Below are 18,731 nucleotides of genomic sequence, written 5' to 3' on the forward strand. Positions count from 1 at the left end.
TGTATCAAAATATATAGGTATAAAATGAACTAGTGGTGTACAAGGAGGCGGGGGAGATTCTTCCCCAGGATGGCGAAACCGCGGCAGATGGGCAGAGAGGCACCACCTCATTTGCGTGCGAAGGAACTTCGGCTGCACAGGAGATGGGCATACTTATCTGAGAGGACCAGGCCCATCAACACCTTCCATCTGAATGCCAGATTCCGGGAATCGAGGAAATTCCCGGACGGAGGCTTTGTGCAGCCCAAGTCAGAGAAAGAAACCAACTTGAATATGAAGAACTCAGAAAGAAACAAAGACATTCTGCCGCGGGCAAAATAAACCGTATAAGAGCTGCTGCCTTGGAGCAGCCGGGGTGGACGGGGAGTCATTGGTCTAGCGAGGCCAATCTCACGTTCACCCGTAATCACATACCGGGGGTGGTACGCTTGTCTAGTTGATTGGTGGCAGTCGGGGCTGTATTATGGTCGTGTAATAAATTTTATTTTTAATTTTTTTATTAAAATTGGCTATTTTTCATTTTTCATTTATAACAACCCCTAATCTGCCAGCTTCTTCTGCGTTCCTCTGGAGTTAAAGAAAAAGCAATGTGGAGACCTGGTCTTGCCTCATCCCTGAGCCACTTTGTGCTTCTTAACGTCCTCCCTTTCTGCCTTACAGGCACAGCACCGTGCTCCAGCTGGGCCTTTCCAAACCCAAGTTCCCCTTTGCCTTCCAGTTTGGTTTTTTGTTTGGTGGGGCTTTTTTTGTTTTTTTTTTCTTTGTTTGGTTTTTTGGGTTGGTTTTTTGTTTTTGTTTGTTTGTTTGTTTGTTTTGTTTTTGTTTTGGGGTTTTTTGGGGTTTTTTTTTAAAGCTTTTATTAATGAATTAAAATATACCAAAACCTGCTGCTTCCTCCCCTTCTCAGTTTGTTGTCTGTTTAAATAATAATACCTTCACGTTCTCTGGTACATCAGAGGGATTGTGGGGCCCGTCTTGCCCTGAAATCAGTCTGTGGTTACTGGGGAATTCAGGGCTCTGCATGCTGACAAAAGCCCTGCTTAATGACACAGAAATAATTAGTCACTTTGCTGTAGTGGGACTTCAGTTAATTTTAAAGAGCTGCGAAGTTCCATTTCAGAGTTGCTGCAATCACTGGTTAGGTTTTACAACCCATCACAGGCACGTTTGATCAACCACACAGATTTTTTAATGTGAATATACCCACCCACCAGATGTGTATAAACATAAATCATTCTACAGCATAACCTGATCATGTTTTCTTAGTGGTTCTGGGCTTGACTGATCTTCCAGGAGAAAGCGGTGCTGCTTAGAGAACTCCAAACTGTGAGTGAGACCTGCCTGGATCTCGCAAGCATCTCTGTTGTCTTTCCCTGTCAGGGAGAAGGATGAATGAAAGGAAGTTGTTGCAGCTCTGAAAAGGGTTTTTCTCTCTCCCCACACACCAGGTAGATGTGGCTGGCTCTGAGTGCAGCCTCTTGCTGGCCTGTGTTTCCTGTGCTGGCTTTCAGGAGCTGTGCAGTGCTGGAGGAGTAGAGCTGCAATGCAGTAACTGGTAACTCCCGCTCCCTGCAAGGCTGGAGGGAATTCTTTCCTGCTCTAGTAAGCAGCTGGAGCAGTAAGTGTCAGCCTCCCAGGTTTTTGAACAATTTCTATTTTTCTTTGATTTTTTGTAGCTGAAATAGACTTAGATAAGGCAGGTAATATCCTTTATACTTTCTGCTATTACTTGTGAATTATGTATTTATTTTTAAAATAATAAAAGTTATTTATATGCTGTGAAGTTTATAATTCTTGTACCAGTAGAGATTGCTGTGTTGGCCAGCATCCTAATAATCTGAAGAGCTGAACATTTACTGTTAATCAGTAAATATATCAAAATGAAGCAATTATAAGTGGGCCAAAGCCAAAATGCCAGGTAGGAGCACTCTCACATTAGATCCAGGAATGACACTTAATGATTTCCAGGTTCCAAACTTGAGTTACCAAATTACATCACAAAGGAAGGTACTGCTGTCATTAGTTTTAGTTTCACTTGTTGAAATAGAGGTTATGAAAGACAAAATAATTTTCTTTACAGTTCCACTATACTGCTACCAGTTGATCTTGAGTCCTGCATCCCAGGTAGTGTCATAAAAACCTTGGATGTATTTTGTCCTCAACTTCAGAAAAAACTGCCTTCAAATTCCATGCCTCAAGCTCATCTGTAGAAATATTTAATGAGCCAAGTGTTAATTCAAATTTCATGAAAATAATTAACAGAGACAGCATCAGAGCACAGTCTCTTCCCAAGTTAGTGCTATTATAAAAATTTTAAAGCTCTAGAAAAGCAGAGAAAGCATTATGCTGATCAACCATCTTCAGTGGGGAGAAATGAATACAAGGCAAGCATTAAGAACCAGAAATGATGGCTGCTATTTTCTTTTCATTTGGAAGCAAGTTCTGTGTTTGCATCTCCCAGCTTTATTTGTGATCAGTGAGGCTTCAGCCTGGATTGAAGCCACAGGGGTCACAGATTGCTCATCTGTAGATCTTGTCATGGTGTCCTTTGGGTGCATTACATAAAGGTCACTGTTTTTGTTATTTCCCCCCTCCCTTTCTCCATTTTTAACTTGTTTTCTCTCTACTGATGCTCTACTGAGGACCAGCTTAAAAATCAAAAACATTTTTAAATCTTCAGTGAGAAGCTGGGTGCACACATAGTACTCAACATTTATATAGTGTCTGTCCTTAAAGTGTCAATGTTTGCCTAGCAGTTCTATTTATTGGCATCTGAGCCCTCTGGATTCAACTGAAAGGACTCAAAGGCTTTCAGTGATTTCAGTGTATTTTTGATTGGGTCATTATTCCCCTGCAGTGAGAAGGGAGAAAACAAATCACTGTGGTGTCTAAAATGCTGCGTGCATCTTTTTGCAAATGCAGTAATCTAGCAGGCACCTATTTTTTCCCATGTGATGCTGCTTCAGTCAATTTTTGTGCCAGAGAGAGAAAACAGGTTCACAAATTCCAATAGTCAGTATAATAACCTGTTCCCTCTGCCCTCCCTGTCCCTGAAAAATGCCACGTCCGAGAGGGTTTTTTAACATTCCTTAGAATGAAAAGAATTACTCTCAATTCTCATGAAAAAACCCCACATATATTTCTTTCATCATAATTCTCAACAGTACTTGAATTTTTAGTATGAAGTAGTTGCAATAAATTGTATAAGATCAATCTTGTGAAGTAATAACATTTCAGGAGAGGGAAAAATTTTAATTTGAAATGACAGACTTGAAGATCCTTGCCTGGACACAAAGAGAGGATAACTCCTGAGAAGTCATTCCAGAAAAAAAAAGAGAGAGGCTGAATTAATTGAATAAGTTATGAGTGTTAAATTATTAATTCAGCTCTGAGTCAGCTTTGAACTACTTATTAGCAATTAATTGATACAGATATTTTATAAAATGTACAAGTCATTTTAATAAATACTTCTGAGCTTTTTTTTTTTTTACTGGATGTGAAACAATGGGCACATGAAAATGTATGCTCAGTCTTAGTCTGCATCACTATAATGTATAGGATAATCAGATTAACAGCAGTCCTGGGAAAAGGGAGACTCAGTGGGAAAGAATAAAGCTGGAGAGGCACTTCCTGTGATGGTTTCTGGAGAGGACCAACAACCACCTCTCTCAGCACACAAGAAATTCGGTCTTCTTTTGTGATTTTGGTTGTGACCATCCAGCAAAGCAGGGTTCTAGCTGTTCTGGGATCCATGCTGTGAATTAAGTAGGAAGAGATTGCTATAAATATTAAACATAAAGAGGCTGCTATAACAGGAGGAGGAACTTTCCATGTGCAGTGTGGGGAAAATCAACAGAGGAGGACACTGGTCCTCCACAGAAAAGGTGTTTCATCCTTTCTGGCTCCAAAAAGCCACAGCCATAAAGGGAAAGTGTTGAAAAAGAGCAAATTTTTGCAGCCTGATCTTTTGCACTGACTGTCAGACTCCTCTCAGATATCTCATATTTACAGGACAGTGTAATCTGTGATTTAAACTTTATTTCATGAGCTCATTATTGAACAAAGATAACAAACAAGGGCTCAACCACCTTTTGGCGACTTGCCTGTCACAATAATTCCCTTAGCCACCATTCAAGTTGTATGATTTCCTAACTTATAGCCTCTGACTCTTAATATTATCACCTATGAACAAAAATAGAATTAGTTCCCTGTTCAGTGCTGAGAATGCGCATCCTTCATGCTCCATTGTAGTGTGAGCATCCCCTGTATCCCACCAGGACACACAAAAGCATCAGCAGTCCAGCTGCTCTTGGATCTGCTTCAAGAACTTTTGGGGTAAGCTGGAAGTTTTATACCTTCCAGCTCGGAGCTTTGGACTTTGCTATTTCCAGAAGTTAGTGGATTCTGAGGAAAATGCCAGACAAAAGGTAAACCTGCAATTTTCAGGTGATGGTGACTGCAGAGTGGCTCTTCCGGGCCACCTGTCCTACCTGCATGGTGCCCTGGTTTTGATGGGATGGTGCTACTCGCAGCTGACATCAGGCTTTAACATGAGCTGGGTTAGCCAAAACCTGAGCAGGACTCAAGTGAACTCTCCTGCCTGACCCTCACATCCTTCTCCAGTGCAGCTGCTCCTCAGCACAAGAGCCTGTTGGGAGATGTTTCCAGTGCTCTGCAGGTGTTCCAGGTCAACATTCAGGGGAAGAGGTGTCTGGCCACCCATGAAATCTTGTGGAAATCCCATTCTTTTCTATAATATGCTTTTGAGCTCATTCTCATTCCAGGAGAGCAGAAAACTCACTTATGCTCTTTGATGACAAAGAATGTACTTATTCTGATCTTCTCAACATGCTCCTTTTATTTTCATCACCAAATTTAAAGTCTGATTCATCCTTTAAGGAAAAATATTTTCCTGTTCTGTCAAGTTCTCTCCCTATCTTCCTATTCTCAGCAGTTTTCACAGGGTTAGTGAAAACTGCATTTGCACACCAAGTGAGGAGTATGTCTTTAGGCCATGCAAAAATATCTTATAAATTGTTATTTTGTTAATGTTGAGGAAGAGTCCAGTTGAAATTGCACTTCGCCATCCATAAAAATGCACCAAGATGGTTGTTGAAACACTCACGCCCTTGTGCACAGGCACATGGACTCACTGGAGACAGACGCATCTCTGAAAACTGCCTCTGATTTTCTGGGTCAGGCTTGCACTCAAATAATACTTCTGTGCAATGTTTCTTGCTTTACAGCAAAGTGCAGAGGTGTTGCTTTCTTTTTGGACATGGGGATATGAGAATTCCTCAGGAACTGCAAGTTCCTGCGAGTGGGGAACCCATATCCCACTGACCTCCAGTAAAACTTGCTACATTGTGAAAGCAGATTCTTGCTTAGGTGAATATCACCTTGTTAATATAATACAAAAATAATGTTTGTATACTGCCAAAACAGCTTCATTCAAATCATCACCAAGCCTGTTGGTGGGCAGAGGAGGACTAAAGATTGCCTCCAACATTTTGGGTTATACGGAGAACTTGGTTTGCACCTGGAAAGAGGAATGAACCAGCACTGAAACAGAGATTTGCCAAGAGATACATGACTTCTCCTCATGGAGATTTATTTCATGCATGTGGTTTCTCTTCAACCCTCCTCCAGTGACTGCACTGGAGCCTCTGAAAATTTTTGCGCATCAATTTTTTTACATAATTTTTATCATTTGAGTGGTTTCAATTTGAAAGAGTAGGGTAAGGTTAGATGTTAGGAAGAAATTCTTTCCTGTGTGGATAGTGAGGCCCAGGCACAGGTTATTCAGAGAAGCTGTGGCTGCCCCTGGATCCCTGGAAGTGTCCAAGGCCAGGTTAGACAGGGCTTGGAGCAACCTGAGATAGTGGGAGACGTCCCTGCCCATCACAGGGTGTGGAATGAGATGATCTGTAAAGTACCTTCTGACGCATTTATGATTCTAGGAATGTTTGTGCACACATGTACTGCCAATCTGACAATTGAAAAGGTAGTTTTCACTCTCTGAAAATGGTGTCTTCAGTCTGAATGTGGGCATTACAGGTTTCAGAAAACTGTTGTTTTCATTTTTGAATGCCTGTGGGCATATAAAAATGCAGAGACTCTATTTCAAACATGCTCTCAAAGCTGCTGCTGCTTCCACCTGTACGTACACTGGACCCTGAAGGTACTCCAGCACTCACCCAATGGGAAGTGCCACAGGAATTAGAAGGAAAAAAAATAAATTAGTGTGTTCTGTTATTTCTAAATACTTTTCCCTAGTCAGACCTGCCAGGTCCCTCTCCCTGGCGTTAAGTCCTCAGCTCAGCAAAGCCGTGCTGGAAGAATTTCACAGGTCTAAATGATGACATCTGGAAATGGGACAAAACATGGGCATGCTACAGCCTCTCTCTGAGCATACCAGAACCAGTGGAAAGCTTTAAAATCCCTGATTCTTGGCCAAAATTCTGCAGCAGGAGCCTTGAACAGGGCTGATCTCCATGGGTACAGAGGCTGTCATCCATCTCCATCAGCTGGGAGCTCAGGTAAAGCCTTGTCTGAGCAGGGGGCGTGTTAGCTAAGATGACGTACCCCTAAAATATCTCAGATTGACAAGAATTCAAATTAATACCTTGCTTTTAACCTCCTGTTGAATTTCTTAGGCTGTGCAGTTTCTAACAGCACCTTCACAGGGAGCCCTACCATTGTTACAAGTTATAATTAAGCAGACAAGAACAGCTCTCTTCTTCCCATGCTTGTTATCACAGAAGATGCTAAAGTTTCTACTTCTGAGTTCTCTCAAATAGCTCCTTCTTGGTAGTAAGACCACATATGCCCTCTGCTGTCCCTTCAAATTGTGTGAAGACCTATTAGCAGAACATTATTGGTATTGTTACTGATATTCATTTAATGACTTAGTTTTAGTGAAAACTAAGAAATATTCTGAGTGTTGCAGGGAGGGTTTCAGGGAGTTCCAGCTCTCAGTGTGCAGGTGAGATCTCTGGGCAGGATAACCAGGTGCAGGATAACACAAGGCAACCTCTTGGGAAAACCCCACAGAAATTCTGCTTTTCACATTTTGAGTTTTTCTGCTTTCTAAGCACATAAATGTGCTTAGAAAATGTGATAAATCATCACATAAATGTGATGTGTTTTCTAGCTCTCCAGAGTCATCTGGAATGAGGTCAGATCTGCAAAATTCTATGCCTTTAAAAGTAGATCTGGAACAAAACTGTAGGTAAATCTCCAAATATAGAGGACAGTACATTTTTTCAATAAGCAAGTTGCTTGCTGTTTTTACATGCAGGATTTCCTTGATTTGTCAGAAATGGTTGATGTTCAGAATCCCATTTCTTGGCAGCAAACAAACCTTTAACAACCTTGGGTAAACTTTATGTGGTGCTTAATTTGCACTAGCAACACATAATGCAAACAAAGTGTTGAACAGAATGCACTTTCCCAAATTAACTTCCATGTTCTGACAACAGATACTTTTCCTGACAAAGATAAGTTTCCCAGCACTATTCAGATTGCTCCCTGCTGTTTGTACACACCGTGTTATTTTAACATTTAATGGCAGCAGAGCCACTTCTTGATACCCTGCTTTTAAATTTATATATTAAATCTTGTTGCCTCCTAATAACTCTCATTTTGAATAGCACGTGGAGAGCACAGGGGACGTGGTGGGGTTATAGCAGAAACTTATTTTGGTAAGTGGGAGAGGCCAGCCTTTTTCCATGGGTGCATGCTAGCTTGGCATGGAACTGGGTTGGTAAATTTTGTTTGAAACACTGTGATTTCTTATACAGAGCCAGTTGTGCTCTCTGCCCAAGCTCTTGGACAGACCCTATGTTAATTGCTGTCTCCCAGGTTTTGTAGGATCATGGGAACACACGTGGTGCCTTCATGAAGATTATTTCCACTAATCCTCTAATTCAAGTGCCTCCTAAAATACTGTGCCTGTCCTGGAAATGCACACCAAATGCTCAGCCAAAATTATACATTAGGGTGCAATTAGCTGTGAGAAGAGCACTGAAACCTGGAATATTTTTGACTAAGAGGTCAATTAGTGTGATTGGGAGGCAAAGGATGCAACCAGCCATAGTGTGGTCAGAGGGAGCAATCAAGTGAATTGAGCAGTCAGCTGATTAGGAAACAACTAGTGAGAACAAGATGAATTTTCACCCTGGAACTGATGAATGTAGATCTGTCTGTAGATCTGAGCATTCAGCCAAACTGAACACTCAATCAGCATTCGATTAACGCTGCCCCCCATGTACGTAGGATTTAAATATATCAATATATATCTATATATCTATATATCTATATCTATATCTATATCTATATCTATATCTATATCTATATCTATATCTATATCTATATCCATATATATGACAGTCTCATCATGTGTGCTGCTCCCAGGAGCTGTTCTACATGTGTTTAAGTATCAGCAAAATTAGTAAATAATAACTCAAACATACTGAGTAATAGTGATATAACTGTGTATTCAAGCAAAATATTGTAGTGGCAAACTGATGGTTCCTTTATCTTACAAGTCATCTGTCCTTAGATTACATTAGTGTTTCAAATCCAAATATCATAAATTTTTCTATTGTGTAGTAATAAGTCTAAAAGTAGAGTAAGGCAAGGCTTTGAGGTTAATTGAAGTTCACTGGAAATGTGAACTTTTTATTATCAGACTATGCCTCTGTAATTAACATTTGAAATGCAGGGTTAATTAGTATTGTCCCCTTTGTTAGTTTGCAATGTAGAACAAAGACATCAAAAGCTTCAGGTTTGATTTTGAAGGAAACTTTTAATAGCAGGGAAATTTCCTCTCTGACCCCTGAATACCTCTGTGGAGTTCCCAGTCTGGATCTGGAGGAGGAAGGAGAAGAATTTGGCCTGGTGGCAGCACCACTCACCTGAGCCTGGCTTTAGTTGGCAGAAGGAGCATCAGGGAAACCTCTGGGGAAGGAAAAACCATTCTCAGTCTGGTTCTTCTAGAGGCTACTCCAATTAACTTAATTTGGTTTATCTCCATGACTCAGAAAAACGTATGAACTAAAGTTGTGGGGGTTTTTTGTTTTTTTTTTTGTTTTTTTTTTTGTTTTAATGAGATCATAAATGGCATTGTGCCAATCTGAGCCAAGGCAATGCTTTCTTTACGTTAGGCAGCTCATCTTTCCTTAAAGTGGAACTTGTGACTCCCTCCATTTATTTTTTTGTCCCTGTTTATATGTGAGGTAACCTTTGTTTAGTGTTTGGGATATGTCTTTTAACCCAGACTAGTTCTAAGTGTAATGTGGCGCTGTTGGGTTTCACGTGGCAAAATTTCCTCTGTTAGTTCCTCAGCCCAGACTGAAGTTATATTATTTTAGCATTGGGATAGTTGTTCTTTTCTGAAAATATTTATACTGCAAAACCTGGGCTCCCAAATCTAGTGCCGTGTAGGAACCACAAGTTCACTTCTGACACGCACTGATTTGGCCACAGGCAAACCACGGAGACGTCTTTAGCCTTACTCATTTATTCTGGGGAAGGATGAGATCTCCAGGGGCTCTACAAATGAATCTGATTTAAGATTTGTTTTCTAGAAATGTTTCAGCTGCTGTGTTCTGTGTGCACATAATTTATAGGGTATCTCTTAATCTCTGAAACTGTAGCTTATGGTTACTGATTGCACAAATCATCCAGGATGCAGCTATAATCAAATTCTGGATGTTTTTGTCATGGTGAAAGAAAAATGATGGCACTAGAAGTGTGATGCTCAGCAGTGAGGCACTGACCTATTGTATTCAAGCTAAGAAGTAGCTTAATTTGCTTGTGGATTACAAAATATTGCCTCCTGCACACGGCCTGATGAAGGTCAAAACACTCAGAGAGCAAGTTGCTCCCACATGTCAAACAATACCTGGGGCTAATGGCCCTTGTGGCTTCCAGGGTCCATGGCAAAGCTGAATTATTTTTGGACTGGCACCCCTTGCCTACTGTGCCAGCTGACCCAGAGATGTCTTGGCCCTTCCTGAGGAGGGACAGACAGCTTCATCCTCTGCAGTATGCCAGGAGGCTTCTGTACTGCCTGTGGTTGGTCTTCATGATCTTAAGAGTCATTTCCAGCCTAATTGATTCTAAATTCTCTGTACTGCCTCATGTTGCTCGCCTTGCTCAGGAAAGCAGAACAACAATTTTCCAGGAGCCCCAGGAACTTCTTTCCCCAGTGCATTTGCATGTGCCTGGATTTACCTTGCTACCCACTCTGGGCAGCTGTGACAAACTTCTTCAGTCAGTGCATGGAGATATCTGCACATTTCCACAGAAGGTCTGTCCAGCTCTTCAAAGCCACACACCCGGAACATTTGGATGTACATTGGGGATGCTGTACCTGGCTCACACTGTCCCACAGGGAGCATTTTCCAGCAGAGTGATATAACTGGTTTGTGTGCAGAAGTATCAGTTCTCCCAGCTTTTTCCTGGATGAGAGTTCAGAGGTCACTTCATGTTGGTGGGATTTGGGGCTGCTACTTTTCTGTTTTGCCTTTAAAGTGCACACCACTGTATGGTTATTTTAGGAACTCCTTTTTTGTGTGTATGTACATGTCCTGGCTTGTAAAATAAGCATGTATTCTATTTTTGCCATCTGTTGGGGGTTAGGCAGTTTTTCTTATCTCTTTCAAGAACAATGACACTGCCAGGAAGATAATCTCCTGCTAATGGGCTATTGAATTACTCACTGTGGCTGGTAAGATTAGTTACATCATCCCATTGGGAGATGCTCCGCCCAGAGGGAGGAGCCAAGCATCCCTGCCACCATAAAACAAGCATTTCTGAGACCACAGACAGCCTTCTTCGCTGGATTTCCCAGAGGAATCAGGAACCAAGGCCCAGTTGCTCCTTCGCCGCATTTTCAGAAAGGATCTACACCCTTCTGCAGATCGCCGCTCCAGGAGGAGCAGCCACTATCTGGCTGGACTACTATCAACACCCTGACTTCTCAGGGTGTCAGGTTTTTCTCACTCTGCCAGTGGTTTTTTGCTTGTGCTAAATTACATTGTTATTTAGTTTTTTTTCTTCCTAGTAAAAAACTGTTATTCCCATTCCCATATCTTTGCCTGAGAGCCCTTTTAATTCTGAAATTGTGATAATTCGGAAGGAGGGGGTTTACCTTTTCCATTTCACAGGAGGCTTTTGCCTTCCTTCACAGACTCCTGTCTTTTCAAACCAAGACAGTACATAAGACAGAAATTCCAACCTGGTACAATCAAAATTTTAGCACCATTTATCTTCTTTGCACTCTTTAACTACTGCCACTATTGATTATAAATGATTTTTCCATTACTTAGATGACAAATACAGACACACACTTATCTGAGAAACTAATGGCAACTAGCTGAATTTTGAGATTTAATGGGTATTGGATCACCTTTGTTCCTATTTTTTTCCCCCGCTGGGACCCCATCCCGTTTGGCTCAAAAAATCAGTATTATAGGTAGCCAATTTTATAAGACATTTGGAGTTCCTTTAGCTCAATGATCAAAATATGAATGAAATTTTTGTTTTTCATATCCAAAGTCCACGTTCTGTAGGGTGATGTGATCATGGCTTCTGAACCCTTTTCTCTCAGATTTCAGATGATTCTATGATTGGGAGGTGCAAGATCTTCTTGCCAAGAAAGAGGCAATGAATGAAGTCGAGAATTACTTCTTCCTGGAAGGTGCAGTCAGGTCACCCAGAGATGTGCCTGGAGGAAGAACAGGTGGGATAGTTAAATGAACAACTCAATCTCTGTTTAACTTATTTCCTGTTTTGCTGTACATCACTTTAAAAAATATATTCAAGTGGTCATAGCTCAGATTTTTTGAGTTTGAGAACAAACAAAGAAAGGTCTGTGCCACCACCCGTCACAACTAGTCTTTTACCAAGGAAAAACGTCAGGCAGTCACTGGAGTTGTGAACCCAAGAAAAAATGTCAGGGAGTCCCTGTAAGAGCAGTTTTTATGTTGCTATGTGGTGCTAGACACAATTTTGCCTCCTGAGTTCCTGCCAACTCTTCCTTTCTGAACTGCACCCTTCTCACTCCCTCCATCCTCCCAGGGCAGAGCATAATGCTCACATGCTCTCCATATTTATTTTGGTCCTGAGCCTGCATGGTTAGAGCTTGCATGAGATCCTGAGTTTTCTCAGGTTTCCCACTTGCCCAAGGCCACTAAGTTTAATACTTATACTTTGTGTGCTCTTACTCTTAGCTGTTCTCCATTGCCCTTCCCTTCCCCTTGGTGGACCTGTTGTAATATTGGTTCCCTTTGGGGGAAGAATATTGGTAAACCCAGAAAGGTCCCTGTCAGCTCCCTCAGCTTCTTGTTTGTGTTCTTCCAAGCCAACTTCCAGTGACCTGCATGCTGAATTTCTATAAATCCTTTGTTTGGGCAGCATAAAGACTTGCCAAAGGCAAAGCAGCCTATACAGACTTGCCAACCCAAGCTCACCTCATGCATCTCTGAGCTGCTCCCAACTGAACTTGAGGAGCCCTTTGCTTCTCCAAGTAGATCCTGAGAGTGGGAACCACCACCTGGAACTTCTAAAATATCACCTTAATTTGTTTCCTGTACATACAACATTAAAGACAACTACTTCCTTCTATTTGAGCAAAGCAAGAAGCCACAAGCACCTGCTGGAAGAGCTATGCCTGGAAGAGGCAGAGGAAGAACAATTGTGTCAGGAATTGTTGAAATGACCATGCTTATTTTCGTTCTTCTTTCTCTACCCACTTAGCAAAAAGTGCATGCTCAGGTTCTACTGAGCACTCAATATCTGAACTGTGCTGCAGATTCCTGGAGCAGCCACGAATTTCAGTGGCACAGTTCTCCTCTTGCTACTCCCTGCAATTCAAACCTGCATGTGCCAGAGATCTGAAAACTGAAGTGAGAGGAAGATCTGGCACTACTAACCGGCTGTAGTGCCAAAGCCCACAAAATTAAAGGAAGGAAAATATAAGGGCTGCACATACATCAATAAACACTTCTGATTTCTTTTTATTAGAAAGTCTAGAGGAGCAAAGAGCAGATTTTCAAATACAGCTCCTGCTTCAGTGTTCTGATCTCCCTGAGACAAGGAGTGTGTTTTGCACTGATAAACTTTGTTGGTTTATGAACGTGATGAATCCTGCTGACCATTCATTTGTTCACAGACATATAGGTATCTGTATGTGTAGATGTATATAATCATAAAATAGATAATATGATGTAATGTAGCACAGCATGATAACAAAACATAAATATAATTTAGGTATTATATCAAGCAAGCCATATACCTTCTGCTTTTACTCCTGCTGGAGCCATTTGCTAGTTGATAGACTAAGGAGCTCCCCAGTCATTTTCATCAACACGGGCTCATCTTTTGCCTTTCTGATTAGGAACAGCAGAGATTTATGTGGAAAACATAAATCTGCATGGTTTTTTGGTTGTGATGTGTCATTCCCAGGGTACTTCTGTCCTTATCTCCCTCCTCTAAAGCAGGGAGGCTGTGGTTCACTCCTCTGTTAAATTCCAATATGTAGTGCTGGCACTGAGCTTGTAACTCCAAAAGGTGCCAGGGTGGGGTGGACATTTAAACATATTCTTTTTCTCTCCAACATGATGCTTGCAACAAATTTATCTGTGTTTAAGATTTTCATAATGTATTTTAATGCCCAGTGACATCCATTGCACAAGCAGGAGTTTTGTGATGCTTTAGAATCAGACTGCCACTCTCTGTGTTTTTTCTATGTGAATATTTTTTCTGGGCTCAGCTGTGTTCCCACTAACACTTGTATAAACCCACCAGTCATTTCACTAAGTTACTGAAATCTCTCTGCACTTGTAGCACCATATGTGGAAGCAGGAGCTAATTAAGTTAATTTGTGAAATTTTAACCTACAGCAGACATTCAGCCCTGCCTTCCCACACAGGCAGAGACACTCAGGCACAGAGGTGCAGGTGGAGTTAATAAAATAAATGGACTGACTGAGTGTGTCTGCCCAGATGAAAGTCAGATGTTTGGGACGGAAACTCTTTTTCTGCCAAAGCTGTGTCTGGTCAGCCTCAGCTGTGTGGCCAAAATAGCATTCTCAGGAATGTTTACAAGGATTTACACAAATACACCTTTTCTTCCTTGGAGGTTTTCAACAGGTGCCACCAGGCTTTGAGTTTTCCACTTGGAAAGTGCCCTGCATGTGTCAGTATTGTATGAACTGTGGCACTTTTTCTGCTCTCCAGTTTCTCAGCAAGGATCCAGGGAATCCCTGAGAGTGCTGGATGATCTGTGTGTGGAGGGGGTGCCTCTGTATTTACAGGCACGTTGTGTGTTATCTCACATACTTTTTTAAAAAGTGCCTCAGTTAAATTACTTGGCTCTGAGAGGTAAATAATGTCTTTGCCTTCTCTGTGACTTCACGGGGCTCATGAACATGAGAACAGCTCTTGCTGAGGCAGCATATTGTCCTCACAGGCCATGCAGCTCCCACCCATTAGGCTCTTGAAAGAGCCCCCACTTCCTGTCCCAAGAGGCAAATCCGAGGGACTCCACCAAGCTTCGTCTCCTCCCTTCCCTGAACCTCTCCTGCCATCCTGACCCTGCAGCAGTCACAATAAGGAATTCTGCAAGGTCCCCTGAATGACATAAAATGAACTACATAATTATTTAACTTCAACACAAGGACAAAGACTTTTTTTTAAGACCTTAGTATGGAGAACTCAACAATTCCTGTAAGATCATGGTTGAAGATGTTTGCAAATCTTTTTGCCCTGTGCTGGCAAATTATCAGGAACCACTTGAACCACTGCCTGGTCATCCTTCTAAGGGAGAAACACACAGCTGGCACCTCAAAACATGTAGATTATAAAAGAGGAACAGGTTGCAATATCATTCTCCAGGTTTACACTGATATGACTTGTTCCCATATAAGATCCTCTTTTCACTTATTTATTTAGTAGGAAAAGAGGCCAGTGTATGTTTTGATCTTGTTTTCAAGACAATTTTCTGGAAAAATTACTGAAGGGATATTTTTTTCATCCAAAACAGAATTGACATAGAATCATAGACATTCTTCCTGCAGCCTTCTGCATTATTGCTCTAGATTACATCACTACAAGATCCACAGGAGATGGATCAATGTATTCTTCAGACGTGCTTCATGGGTTTATTTCATCCTGCCTTTGTCATAGGGACCATGGAGATGCCCACACTGCCAGTTATGACCAGAGTGAACAATTCTGATATTTTGGCATTTGATTCGCATAGTAATAAAAGAGGAAATGCTGCCATTTTGGGAGAAACAAAGTAAAGCTGGATATTTTTATTCCTAGCTACTGGTCCTTGTGCATATACAACCATTTTTCTAAGCTTAATAACTTTGAAATACATGGACCAGTTTCTTCCATTCCAGGTTGTCATGGGATAGTGTCCTCAGGGATGCAGCTGTAGAGATTTTTTGAAAATTGACAGTCAGGCATGAGAAATACTTTTAGTGTTCCTCTTAAAGCAAAGGTTGATTTGTCCTTCCCTCCTTTCCTCCTTCCCATTTATTAGCTATCAGGGAACCAGGGCTGGGGGGTGGGAAAGCAGAATGAAGGGGAAAAAGTCATTAGAAAACAGGCTTCATTAATTCAGCTGCTCAGGGAGCAGCGTGTTTGGAAAGGTCGGGATGTTTCATTTGACCTAAACAAAATGCTTAGCCATTCTTCAGTTCAAGTGTTTCATTCCTGCTTATTGAACCAAATCAGAGCACTGAGCTTTGGTGGAGGGATGTAATGAAGGGCTGGGCAGGGAGCCCCTGCAGCTTATTCCAGCAGCACTTTTCTGCCACAGAACTGAGAGAAGTTGACACCCTTTTTCCAAAAGTGCAGCGCTGATCATCTCCAAAGTATTACTGAATTAATGTGGATTTCACCCCAGGAATTTAGAAATCAAAGAAAGACCCAATCTGCCTGGAAGGAGTGTACATCCTCCAGCTCTGAACAGCTGTTAAAGGGAAAAAGAAGTCGTGAAAATGTTTTAATCATAGAATGGTCAGGGTTGGAAGGGACTTTAAAGATCATCTGTTCCAAACCCATGCCATGGGCAGGGACACCTTCCACTAGACCAGGTTATTCTAACACTAGTCTCAAATCCTTCCCTCCTGTTCCCAAATGTGTTGGTAAACACTGAAGCATAATAGACAGTGGGATTTGTTGACAGACCTTTGTCCCCTCCACACCATTGCCTTGGAGTTAGTCCAACCCCCTAAGAGGAAATCTGTAATTAAAATCATTGTCCTGATCTGGATATGATGTGTTTGAACTCAGAGCTTGTTCTCTCTCAGGAGAACTTTCTAAGGCAGCTTAATGACTGATGAAGATGAGATTTCCCAGAGTTCAGGGTGGCACAGGAGAGGGGACATTGCCCAAGAGATGCTTTCCTGGAGGCTCCACCTGCAGCTTTTTTTCCTACTGTTTGTGGAGCACTCTCACACTTTAGACAGCAGTTTCGAAAGGAGTCATTTGATCCTGAGGAATTTCAGCAGTGTCAGTGCCCCTCCTACAGGCTCCCCATAAGCCCCTTTTGAGGATGCCAGATCCTAGCAACAGCAAAAGCAACAATTGGTCTGAGCTGGGGAACAGACTGGCTTGTTGACACTTCAATGAAAAGCAGCTCCAACACAGTCTGTTCGCCCTGCAGCTGCCAACTCCCAGTGTTTGATCTAGCAAAGGCTCCAGCCCAGAAAAACAGCCCAGCCTTTCTAGTTCCTGGCTTAGGGAGCTCTCTGCCCTTTGTGTTGTTTTTCTGCTACCAAAAGCCCAAAGGTCATTATTTAACATTTCCTAGTTTGGTTCGTCCTCAACTAGGGTTGCACTCCATTAAGCTGAACTCCAGCTGTAGCCTGATTTTTAGGCCGCTTGTGCTGTAATGTTTCACCTCCTTATTAATGTGTTAATGCACCTCCTCCTGTGTTAATGCACATTTTTGTCCCTGTCTCTAGTTTAACCCAGGCAGGTAGAACAGCACCACTGCCCAGAGGTGCTTTCCGGGGTGTCCCAGGGGAATGGGTCACAAATATTGCTGGAAGAGTGTCTGGTGCAGAGCCATCGCCACACAGTGGGGAAATGCACAACGAGAAGGAATGGCAAGGTTTCTAACACCCTGGTTCTTGTGATTAAAAAACTCAGATGGAGAAAACTAACACTGTCTGCAACACTCCCAGGCTAATCTGCATTGCAGGGATGCTGTCTGACCCAGACACTCATCCAAGCAAAGTTGATTTGTGCTCCAGTCATTTCAGTGCTAAGATGAGCTGAGGGATACCTTTCCCCCCAAAATTTACCCTGCCCCACCACATCTGGTTAGAGATAGAATGCTGGGGGTGGGGGGGGTGGGGTGGGGGGGTGGGGGAAGAGTCTCATACAATACACTACACAAAATACTGAAGGAAGTCTCAAATGTAAAGTTTGAGGGACTGGCACTGGAAAGGGTTTCGATTGTTGGGAAGATGTGAATGAGCTAAGTTTGTGTGGTAAAAGACAGATTCACTGGGCACGTTCCTTCCCTCTGGTTCTTCCAGCCCTGTCCAGGATGGTGGGCTCTTCTTGGACATTTATATTTGAAAAGTGCAGCAAAAAGAAGATTAGGAGATGTTACCACTTTCATTTTGAAACTGAAAGGAAGCTGTGATATATTTGATATTTATTCACAGCTGATGCAATGCTGACTAATAGCACTGAAGCTGCAAGGTGACAATTATATGGCTGATGGCATAATTTATTGGTTTTGTTGTTACCCAAGGTATTTACAGTGAGGTCATAAATCTATGTGTCAGTAAGAAATACTCAGTTTGCCAGCTGTGCTCAGTTTTATAGCCATAGATTTTAATGCTTTGAGAGAAATGTTTGTTAAGCATCACTTTGCAATTAGAGGCAAAGAGGAAATTAAATGTTCCGTTTTTGTTACCAAAAAAAAAGAAAAATATTTGTTTCTCATAATTTGTCCTTCTGTTAATATTGCATAACTCCATATCTTTGCCTTTTGCTTACTCATCAGCTCAGCCCAGATATGGTATTGAAATGCCAAACTGGACAATGCCAGAACCACTTCAGCCCTTTGCTGACTGAAGGAACATTTCCCAGAGCCTGGGATGCATGGAGAATCCTGGAAGGAATCTGCTGAGGATTACCAGAAGTCTGTGTCGAGGTACAGGCATGTTTGGGACTTTTCTTCTGGTTATTTTTGTAGGAAGAGAAAGTGTTTGCTGCAGTATCTTATTTACATGAGCTGTGAGACACAGGCAAACTCTTGATAAGGGATGGAGTCATTATCCAGGAGGATATTGGAGAACATCAAAGGCTTTGAAATATAAATATCTCATTCATTGCTTCGGGGCAACTTCCCCCATGTTGGACTTCACTCTCAGAAAGGATAAATTACCTGCTTTCACCATGTCCCCTTCAGTGGCTGTTAATACAAATTCAGAGATATCTCCTTGTGAAGGTAGTTCTTACAAGGAGACTACACTGACTTCTTGGCTGATTTGGCCTTGTCTTCAACTGCTCCCACCTAACTTTGAACCCAAGAACAGAACTGATATTGCAGGGGATTCAGAGGGTCCCACCATTGTGGGCTCCATGAAGTATTTGAGGCAGTAACAGGCAGCCAGAGGAGTGAACTCGGCTCTAGGTGGTTTACACCCAGGTAGAAATCCCACTAAAAAAATCAAGAATTGTCTCCCGGGG

The sequence above is a fragment of the Passer domesticus genome, chromosome 5 (genome assembly GCF_036417665.1).
Source record: "Passer domesticus isolate bPasDom1 chromosome 5, bPasDom1.hap1, whole genome shotgun sequence".
In the NCBI taxonomy this organism is placed as follows: domain Eukaryota; kingdom Metazoa; phylum Chordata; class Aves; order Passeriformes; family Passeridae; genus Passer; species Passer domesticus.